The sequence below is a fragment of the Talpa europaea genome (genome assembly GCF_964194135.1).
Source record: "Talpa europaea genome assembly, chromosome: 2".
In the NCBI taxonomy this organism is placed as follows: Eukaryota; Metazoa; Chordata; class Mammalia; order Eulipotyphla; family Talpidae; genus Talpa; species Talpa europaea.
In genome coordinates, this window is record NC_140068.1 from 126,517,777 (window position 1) to 126,529,912 (window position 12,136).

Genomic DNA, 12,136 nt, shown 5'->3' on the forward strand with positions numbered 1-12,136 from the left:
TTAGTGCCATTCTACTGTAATAACCTGACAGAATCTAGTAAATTCCCTTTTAACTCAAGCTAATTAAGTTTCTGTCATTTGCAACACAAAATGTCAGTAATCATATTTAAACTTGACCTCCAACATAGTGTCTAGAATAAGGGTGGAATAATAATAAAGTATTAAATCTCTAGGTAGTACTAATAAAGTATTAAATCTAAGCTCTGCCCTGATTATACTGGGTGGACTACATTGGTCATTTCCAGGTTCAGTTTTCTAAAGATGACTGTCAAGGGATAGGTCTGAAGGAAGAGGATGTAGCTGTACAGAAATGTTTGAAGAGTTGTCATGTGGAAAACAGGGAAGCTGGTCTGTGTTGTCCAATGAACAAAATTTACAGCAAAAGTTGAAGGCTGGAATGTAATATACAAGTTTCCTTTCTCAGCATTAGAGCTATCCAATAATGGATGGATTATCTAGTGGAAGATCAAGGCCATCATCAATGGGAAGATTGCATCACGATTTGGATATTCACTTATTTGGTAATTTGAAATAGGTAGCAATTAATTATTAGTTTATAATTTATTGAAGATTTTCCACTCGTGAACTGTTGTTTGACATATGCTTTATATGAATTTAATCATGTAAACTTCATAATGATCATATGAAATAAGGATTGCCATATCCATTAAAATTATTTATCAACTATTGTGACAAAGGATAATACTGTGGCAATTTTTAAAATGCAAAAGCTAATTTATGGAATGATGCTACTGTTAGTTTCAATTGTCATAAGTACTTGTAATTTTACCATTACATGGAATATTTTAGGTTAATAGATAGTTCTCAATTTTGACTCAATTCTATAGCAAATTGTAACCTTTCAGATTTTTAATAAATATAAGCTATAGCACTTCCCTTTCCATTATGATTAAGTTAGTTATAATTACTCAATTAATTCCCTGTTGTGCTTTCAGGAAGTGGTGAATAATGTGGTGAATAACGTCCTTTCATTTTTTTACATAGTAGGAAAACTGACTCTTGTCTTAATATTTCAGAGTTGTGAAATTCAATTATTTCATCTTTCATAGGAAGGTAAGACATGGAGTTATACTTATTTACTTTACTACGGATCAAATTCCCAAATCTTTAAATTTATCTGCTCCATAAAGATTCCAAAACAAACTACTAAGTGGTCTGCTTAACATCAGATTGAATGTGGAGGGAAGATAACCCAAAGTAGATAACTAGCCCAACTTACCATATTCTTTATAAAATAACAAAATATTATCTATCACACTAACTTCTAACATACATTTTTTAGAGACTACAGAAATAAACCCATACTTATATGGACAATTAATCTATGACAAAGGAGCCAAAAGTATAGATTAGAGAAAGGAAACTTTCTTCAACAAATGGTACTAGGAAAACTGGACAGTCACATGCAGAAAAATGAAATTAGACCACTGTCTCATACCACATACAAAAGTTAACTCAAAATGGAATAGAGATGTGGATGTAAGATCTGAAATCGTAAAAAATACATAGAAGAAAACATAAGCAGAACACTCTACTACATTGACTTCAGGGATGTATTTGGGGAATTGACTCCAACGGCAAGGTAAACATAAGCAAAAATAAACAAATGGGATGACACCCAACTGAAAAGTTTTGCACAGTGAAATAAACTATCATTAAAATAAAAAGATGCCCCACTGAGTGGAAGAAAATATTTGTATTTTCTAATATCAAAGGGGACTAATATCAAAGATCTACAAAATTCAGCAACAAAAATTATCCAATAAAATAGACACTTCTCCAAAGAAAACATATAGATGACCAGCAGGAACATGAAAAAATGTTCATCATCACTTTTCATCATATGTAAATCAAAACCACAGTGGGTTACCACCTTACATTGTGAGAATGACCCATATTGATAAGACCAGAACAAGTGTTGGGGAGGATGTTGGTGGGATGCAGACAGGGCTAGCCCTTATAGAAAACAGTATGGAGTTTGCTCAAAATATTAAAAACAGATCTGATGGTTGATGCAACATTCCTAGGTATCTATCTGAAGTTACTTAGGTATGCACTAGAAGAATTACAAAAAGACTAATTCAAAGGGATATTTGCACTCCTATGTTCGCTACAGCACTATTTGCATTGGTTATAGAAATAACCTCAGTGCCCAAGGATAGATGAGTGGGTAAAGAAGTTGTGGCATACATGTACAATGAATATTACTCAGTTTAAAAATAGATGAAAATTTGCCAGAACAACATGCATAGAACTGGAGGGGATTATGCTAAGGAACTAAGAAGAAGAAAGACAAATACTGGATGATTTGATTCATATATGAAATACAGAGAAATAAACAAAAGGAACAGACAAAACTAATAAAAACAAACTACAGAAATATGGCTGCAGAATAGAGGCTAGAGAGGGGATGAGTGGGAAGGAGGCTCAGTGGTCTATGGCAGAGGATTCTGGGTATACATTTGTGGTAGCAAGGTGTGGAAACATATAGCTTATGAGGTGTGAACCTATATCCCTAAATTATATACAGTGTTGTAAATCAATGTTCCCTCAAAAAGTTATAGAAACATTAAAAATATATTTTAGCTTAGAGAAACTGTAATTATCAATTTAATTTTAAACCCAATTTTTTTACCAGACACTATAAAAATTCTGCTACAGTACAAGATTTTTGCTTAATTTCCTCATTCTCTTTTCCTCGTTTGTCCTACATTTTTTTTTTCTTTTTAAAATGTCTGCTTAAAAGACTATACATAAAAATACAAAGATCATAGCTAAACCAGATGCAGAGAGACTAACAGTTAATGACAAATGCTGGAGATTCTTTTCCAGTTAAATATTCAGGACCAGACGGCTGAGTAGGCCTAACAAAAGAACACATGTTTAAGAGGGTTACAAAGATGGAGTAAGAAGAACTGTTCTCATTTGGATAAAATTAAGTTATTTAATGAAAGCATGTAAGAAGGATTTGAAATCAAAGTAAAAGTGAAATTAAGTTAAATCATTTATTCACTCCTATACAAAAGGGAAATGTTTTTGCAATTTGTAAAATTTCTTTTCAAAATTAATGCTTAGGACAAATGCTAGTATTTGGTGCCTTACAGCTGCATGTAGTAAATGAACTGTCCATGTAGTTTGACTTCACCCAGAAGCTAAGGACCTCAGAAGCAGTTTAAGATGTTTGTGAAACACAAATGAAGTGAGTTATCAGAGATATGCTGCAATATGTGTTTGAGATACATGCTCATACATGTGGATAATATTTGTTCTCAAGCAGATGACTATTGCTGTTGCCAAAGTGGTCACTATTTAAAAAGTAATCAAATGAAGACAAGATAACTACTTTTGCTAGGCAAGGTAGCACTGTTTTGTCTTAAATTTATTTCATAAAAATTCCTTTTATAAGTATACAATAGAAGGTACTGATAAAATAGTGTCTCAAAAATGTTTTAGAAATATTTATAGTCTCAAATTATTTAGACTTGCTCTAGGATTTTGTTAGTGGGTATGGTGAGGCATCTTCATATCAAGGTGTGGAAAATTGTTCAAAAAATCTATATGGTATTGTAATCCAATGATAATTCCAAGAACTTTTTATTATAGTTTTGATTTGCATTTTCCTGATGATAAGAGACAATGAATATTCTTTTCCTTTGATGTCTTCTTTTGCTATCTCATATTTTTGTATGTTCACTGAATGAGAACAAAAACCAATGTTTAGTTTTCCACTGAGATAACATTGGCTCACAACACTCTCTATGATTCAGAGGTATAGGTTTACACCTCTTTAGGTATATTTTACCACACCACACCCACCACTAGGCACCCTCACTCCTCCACATTTTTCCCCTGTGTCTGTTTGCCATCTGTATGTCTTAATTGGAGAAGTGTCTATTTTGCTCTCCTGCCCATTTTTTGATTAGGTTATTTGCATTCTTTTTGCTAAATTGCATGAGTTCTTTGTAGATTTTGTGTAGATTTTGGTAATCAGTCCTTTGTAGAATGTGTGATGTACAAATACTTTCTCCCTCTCAGTAGATATCTTTTATTTTAATGATAGTTTATTTTAATGATATTTATTTCACTGTGCAGAAGCTTTTAGTTTGATATAATGCCATTTGTTTATTTTGCTTTTGTTTACCTTGCCTTTGGAGTCAAGTCCCCCAAAACATCCTTGAAGCCAATGTTGTGGAGTGTTTTGCCTATGTTTTTCTTCTATGTATTTTATGACTTAAGGTCTTACCTTCATGTCTTTAATACATTTTGAGTTTACTTTTGTGTATGGTGTGAAACAGTGGTGTAGTTTAATTTTTGTGCATTTGGTTGTCCACTTTTCCCAGTGTCATTTATTGAAGGGGCTTTCCTTTTCCCAATGTATAGTCTTGGCTCTTTTGTTGAAGATTACTTGTCTGTATAAGCATGGGTTTATTTCTGGGTGTTTAATTGTATTCCAGTGGTCTACTTGTCTGTTTTATTCAATTACTATTTTTATTACTATAGTTTTGTTGTATAGTCTGAAGTCTAGTAGTGTAATTCTTCTGTTCTTTTTGGTTTGGATTGATTTGGCAAGATATCACCCACCTCACACCTGTGAGAATGGCCCATAACAAAAATATCAGAAACAACAATATTGGTGAGGAGAAAAAGAAACCCTCATATACTGTTGGTGGGACTGTACACTGGTTCAGCCTTTACGGAAACAGTATGGAGGTTTCTCAAAAAAGTAAAATATATCTTCCATATGGTCTGGCAATTCCATTCCTAAGTATCTATTTCCCAAAATGCAAAAACACTGACTTAAAGAGATAGATGAATCCCTATGCTAATTGTGGCACTATTTATAACAGCTGAGTTGTGGAAGTAGTCTAAGTTCCCGAGGACTGATGGGTGAATAAAGAATTTATGGTAAATTTACACAATGAAATACTGTTCAACTACACAAAAAAATGAAGTCATGCCATTTGCAACAACATGGAGGGAACTGATGGAACTGGAGGGGATTACACTAAGTGAAGTAAGTGGGAGAAAGACAAATACTGGATGATTATACTCATATACGGAACATCAAAACCAAGGAACGGACACAATTAAATCAAACCCTAGAAATCCTACCATAGAATTGAGGTTACCAGAGGGCGTGTTGGGGGAGAAAAAGGGGGGAACCACAATGGACTGGTGGAGGGTTGTGGGTGCTTTGGTGGTTGGTGTGGAAAGACAAGATGGATCTGAAGGGGTGTGGGGGTAAGCAGGCGGCTTTGCCGCCCTCCCACTGTACATGCGCACTTGGCCAAACGGCGTGGCGCAGCGTGCGTGGCTCGGCATGCATGGCATGGCGTGCGTGGCGTGGCGTGCGTGGCGTGGCGTGCGTGGCGTGGCGTGCGTGGCGTGGCGTGGCGCAGCGCAGCGCAGTGTGGTGCGGTGCCGAGGCCGGAGGAGGGGCTGGAGTGGCCCAGCGGACAGAGCGCGGCGACGGCTGAGCGCGGAGAGCGTGACGACACCAACGGGGCTGCTGGAGCCGGTAATGAACCTCCCCGGGGCGGCGGGTTGCCCAGTTCTTGCGTGTGTAAATAAATAAATCTTTAGAAAGAAAACATTTGCCCCAACAGAAGGTGTCCTTGGGGGACGTCACACGTTCTCTCAGGGAAAACCCCTGTTCCCGTCTCTGCGTGACGCGCCCGCGCTGGTGCTCGTGACCGTCTTCGCGGTCACCCGGCGGCGGGTCGCGGCTCCTCGTGGTTCTCGCGTCCCCGCCCCGCCCAGCGCGAGTCCCCGGGCCTGGGCCCGAGACAGACGGGGACGCGCGAGGCCCGGACACTCCCCGCGGGGATGCGGGTGACTGGACGGGCGTGTCCACTTCTGGAGCAGAGACTCCCTGGGTCCTGCTCCCTGGTGAGCTTGGCGGGTCCTCGAGGTCACTTTCCAGGGTGAATATGAAGTTAGAGAGAGAGAGAGAAAGGGGGGGGGGTAAATTTGAGAACTGCCCCTTCTTGTGTAACTGTGCAGACTTAGGCAAATCATTTTATTTCTCTGAACCTCAGATTCTTCAGTAACACTTTTCTTAAAATACCAGCCCCCCAGGAGGAGTGTGAGGAAGAAATGGAATGATGCGTGTGAAGAAGTGAGTGCAGTGTTTGTCAGGAGATGGTTCCACCATTCTCCTTCCTGATCCCACAGGAAAGAAGGGAATCCTGGTGATAATAACGCAGTGCACTTTGTAGTCATGTAGACATTACAAAGGAAATGTCACACTTTCATAGTTCTTAAAAATTAGAGTTTGAAAATTACTTTAAAATTACCTTGCTTTTGTTTTTATCTTTTTTTTTGAACTTAGGTCAGGTGACCTTATGCAAAGTATCCACAGTCACCCAACTAGGTAATGGCAAGATAATAATTCAAACAAGGGTGATATTTTGGTCCTAAATATGCTTTTTTGGATATCTTCTCTTTATTAAGTATGTCTTAAAGTAATAGCACTTTATAATCACAAACCAATGCAAGATTTTCTCATCTAATTCCTACAAAAATATCTAGGTAGGTAGCATTATTTTCCCCATTAAGAAATCAGAATGGAGCTTCAGAGAAGTTAGGTAATATCTGCAAGTCTTCAAATTATGAAGTACCCTCTGAGAACTGCTTTATATACATTCCATGAAATTTGGCATTGTGTGTTTTATTATGAGTTTGTTCAAAATATTTTCTAGTTTTGCTTGTGATTTGTTTGACCCAAGAAAATGTGGTTTTGTGTATTAAGTGTATTAAAAATGTGTCTTAAATTTCTGAATATGTGGAGATTTAATGGATTTGAACTGTCCAATATGATATTCATTGGTCAATTGTGCATATTTAATTTATTTAAATGAATTCAAATTAAAATTCAGGACCTCCCTGGTGGCTCAGTGGTTGAGCGCTGAGTTGCGAAGCTGCCCTCAGCCTCTGCGGCGCTGGTTCGATCCCCGGCTGCTCCCCGGCCACTGGAGGAAGGTCTCACTTGGCGTGCAGGCCTCTGCTGCCGCATGCTGCTCCCCTCAGCAGTGTACTTCGGTCCTTCTGCCTGCTCTGCTCCCCGCCCTGGCTCTGGTGAATTCTCTCACCCTCCCGCGCTTCTGACTGTACCCAGTGCATGTATAAATAAATAAATAAATCTTTAAAACAAAAAAAAAAGAGCAATTATAAAAAAAAAAAAAAAGGACTGAAGTGTCTTTTAGAAAAAAAAATTAAAATCCAGTGGCTAAACCATTCTAGCCAAATTTTAATTGCTTAAAAGTCATATATGGATAATGGGTACCATATTTGGGTGGTACAGATATAGAACCTTTTCATCATTACAGAAAATTCTATTGTAGTATTTTGTTAATGATTTCTAATCTAATACTGTTACAGTCTAAGAACATGCTTTGTTTGTATGATTTTGACTTTTGACATTTATTGAGACTTGTTTTATGTCTCAGAGTATAGTCTACTTTGGTGAATTTTTAAAGTGCACATGAGAAGATTACAATTCTTTTCTGTTCTTGAGTGTAGTGTTCTATAGCTTTCAACTAAGTAGATTTATATCTCTGATGTTGTTGTTAAATTTTTGTCTTGTCAATTGCTGAGGTACAGGTGCTAAAATCTGCAACAATAATTTGGATCTGTCTATACTTTTTATTAGTTCATAACAGAACTAATAATATGACAGCTTTAAAATTTTTAAGTTTTCTTGATGACTTAACCCTTTTATCATTATGAAATGCCTATCTTGGGAATACTCTTTGAAGTCTACTTCTATTATAAAATATGGTAATGGAAGATGTTTTATGATTAGTATTTCAATTCTATATGTTTTCCATTCTTTCATTTTCAGTTTTTCTGTTGTCTTTTTTTTTTTTTTAAAGATTTATTTATTTATTTATACAAGCACTGGGTACAGTCAGAAGCGTGAAGCGTGGGAGGGTGAGAGAATTCACCAGAGCCAGAGCGAGGAGCAGAGCAGGCAGAAGGACCAAAGTACACTGCTGAGGGGAGCAGCGGGCAGCAGGAGAGGTCTGCAGCCATGTGGGACCCTCCTCCAGTGGCCTGGGAGCAGCTGGGTATTGAACTGGCGCTGCAGAGGCTGAGGGCAGCTTCGCAACACAGCGCTCAACCACTGTGCCACCGGGGAGGCCCTGTTGTCTTTTTTTTTAAGATTTATTTATTTATGCACACAAGAACTGGGGTGTAGACCAGAGGTGCGGGGATTGGGGGGTGAGAGGATTCACCAGAGAGAGTGGGGAGCAGAACAGGAAGATCTACTGAAATATACTGATGAGGGGAGCAGTGGGCTAGACAGGAGAGGTCTGCTGTGCCATGTGGGTTGCGCCCTGGCTGGCTGAGGGTAGAACTCATGCTGCAGTGGTTGGGGAGAGCTTGATAGTGCATGTCTTTAACCCCTGCGCCACCAGGGAGGCCCCCTTTTCTGTTGTTGCGATGTTTAAAGAGTGTTACTTGTCAAAAACATCTACTTTGATGTTGCGATCTTTAGCCAGTCTGAGTCTGAATCTTTTAATTTCTTTTTTTAGTTATTATTAGTTATTATTAGTATATGTGGGTTTTAAACTATAATGCTGATATTTGATTTTTATTGTTGCATTTGCTCTTTCTTTGTTCCTCTCTTTTTATTGTTAATTAAGTATTTTTAGGTCTTCACTTTTTATTTTCTATGTTTGGTATTATCTTTAGTTATATCATTTTATGTTATGTTCTTAGTGGTTGATTTAAAAATTACATTATACATCTCTAACTTGTCATATGTATATAATAACAAAATTCTGTTACTTTACAATGTAAGGATATTAAAATAGCATATTTTAATTAATCACTCTCTCTTCCCCTGTGCTCTGTCTTGCCACACATTTTTTTTATTTCTAAATATGGTACAACCTAACATTACCTTGTTACTATTTTTACCTTATAAGAGTAATAATCTTTAAAATGTATGTATTTGTGTGTGTATGTGTTTGTCACTTATATCTACTGATATGTCTTTTCTTTTTCCAGTGTTCTTCACACCTTCCCAAATAACTGGGTCTCTACTTGTTATTTTTCTTTTTGAACTAAACATTTTAGTGTTCCTTTTGTATTCTTTGAACTAATACATTTTAGTATTCCTTATCGAAGTCTATTTAAGACAATTTCTTTCACCTTTTCCTTGGGGAAATATCTTTATTTTTGAAAGATAATTTAACTAGTTCTAGAATTCTAGACTAATATGTTTTTCTGTTTAACACTTTAAGGTTGTCATGGCCGTGTCTTCTGGTCCCTATTGATTCCAATGAGGAGATATAACTTCTATTGTTTTTCTCCTTTCTGGAATGTGTTTTGTTTTCTCTTGTGGCTTTTAAGATTTTTCTCTTCATGTTTGATTTTAAGCAGTTAGACAGTGATGTATAATTTTGGTATTTCTTTGTATTTATTCTTCTTTAGGTTTCTGAGTCTATTGAATCTTGGGTCAATGGCTTTCATATGTTCTAGGCCATTGAAGTATTTCTCCTGGAAATCAAGTTATGTATTTATTAGCATGTTTGTCTTGAACGCAAATATGTTTTAAAATCACATTGTCTGTTTTCAGTGACACTGATTCCTCTGCTGTATACAACATAATAAACTCATTGACAGTATTATTTATCTGTAATATATCTTTGATTTCTAGCACTTGCATTTGACTCTGAAATTGTCCAAACATGTTCACTTATTCTATTTCTTTCATCTTAAATATTTATAAACATTATTTTAAAGTGTCTGCCTTATAATTCCAACAACAATTTTATTCTTTAGGGAAGGTTTCATTTACTGTTTTCTCTTTGAGGAAATATTAGCTTTCTTTTTCTATGTGTTTTATAATTTGATTTTGATTAAGATTAAATTCAGACATCATCAATTGTAAAGGAATAGTAGAGTCTGAAGAAAACAGCAATCATCTCTAGAGAAAGGGCAGACTTTTATTATCTGGCACACCATTAGTGAGACGATTTGAGACAATCTAGTCAGTAGTGGAGCTAGACCTGTAAGGTTTTGTGGCTTTAGTTATTCAGTTCACTATAGGTTTCAGGTTACGTGGTAGAGGAATCACAACTTTGTGTAGGGGAAGACAGGAAGTTTCTCCCTACCCCTTTGGGTTCTTTTAGACTGACTGAACAACAAAGTAATGTCAGATACATCAGTAGCAAAAAAAACAATATTGAGTTACATACATATGGAGAATTTTTTTTAATAAAGATTATTTATTTATACAAGTACTGGGTACAGTCAGAAGCGCGGGAGGGTGAGAGAATTCACCAGAGCCAGAGGAGAGAGCAGAGCAGGCAGACTGACGAAATACACTGCTGAGGGGAGCAGCGGGCGGCAGGAGAGGTCTGCGCGCCATGTGGGACCCTCGCCATGCAGCCAGGAATCAAACTGCAATTTCACTCCTAGGTATTTACCCAAAGGACACAGAAACATCAATTCCAAAGAACACCTGCACCCCTATGTTTATAGCAGCACTGTTTACAATAGCTAAGCTTTGGAAAATGCCCAAATGCCAAATCAAAAATCAGCTTCACAACCCAGCATTCAGCCGCTGTGCCACTGGGGAGGCCCACATATGGAGAATTTAAGTGGATGTGAATTCCAGGGTCAGTGGGGGCAAATGAGGGTCTACGTCCTTAGCTAAGTAATAAGATAGAGGCCAGGGCCTTCAAGGAGAGAGGAAGGGAACTCACATTATGAGGACTTGGTGACTCACATGACAAAGACCAGATTTTTTAATTAGGTGTTTGCCCTGCCTCTTAGATAGGTTTCTACCATCGAAGAGTTCTTTCTGGTAAAAAGCCTAATTCTGAATAATAGTCTCAATTTTCATTTTTTAAGATAGTTAAGGGAGTGGTAAAGTTTTCTCCTATGAGAACCTGCAGGGTCTTTATTAATCTTAGTTTGAAATAATCCACATGCCAAATTGACACATCTCCATCAAGCCTCTTCTAAAACACTTAGAGAGGCCTATCCTCCACTTCCCTTTAGCAGTAACTGGGATATGAACACCTGGGAGTATGTAATCACTTCCTTTTTTTTTTTTTAAAGGTTTATTTATTTATGCATACAAGAACTGGGGTACAGGCCAGAGTTGTGGGGGGTGTGAGGATTCACCAGAGACAGAGCCTGGCACAGAACAGGCAGACTGACTGAAATACATTGCTGAGGGGAACAGCAGGCGAGTCAGGAGAGGTCTGCTGTGCCATGTAGGTTGCTCCCTGGCTCTGGATCATACTCATGCTGCAGTGGCTGTGGGTAGCGTCATAGGTTACATCTTTTTTTTTTTAAATAAATTTTATTTTTATATTCCCCATACAATTGCAACCCCCCATTTTGACCCCAATCCCTCCCCTCCCACCCCTCACCCCCCAAAAAGTGTCTCTGGTTCATAGTTGTTTGTTGATTTTGATTTTCACTTTCTTATAGTTATTCAATTTTCTGGTCCCTTATTTAAGTTTTCTAGATTCCTGCTATGAGTGAGACCATCCGGTATTTTTCTTTTTCTTTCTGGCTTATTTTGCTGAGCATGATCCCTTCCAGCGCCATCCATGTTGCTGCAAATTGCATGTGTTTATCTTTTTTGAATGCTGAGTAATATTCCATGGTATATATGTACCACATCCTCTTGATCCAGTCATCTATTTTTGGGCATTTGGGCATTTTCCAAAGCTTAGCTATTGTAAACAGTGCTGCTATAAACATAGGGGTGCAGGTGTTCTTTGGAATTGATGTTTCTGTGTCCTTTGGGTAAATACCTAGGAGTGAAATTGCTGGATCATATGGAAGCTCTATGTTTAGTAGGTCCAGAAATCTCCACACAGCTCTCCATAGTGGTTGGACCAGTTTGCACTCCCACCAGCAGTGCAGGAGAGTTCCTTTTTCTCCACAACCTCGCCAACATTTGTGTTGCTAGTTTTTTTAATATGTGCCATTCTCACTGGTGTAAGATGGTATCTCATGGTAGTTTTGATTTGCATTTCCCTGATTACAAGTGATGTTGAACATTTTTTCATATGCCTGTTGGCCCATAGGTTACATCTTAACCCCTGCGCCACCAGGGAGGCCAATCACTTCTTTCTTACCTTCA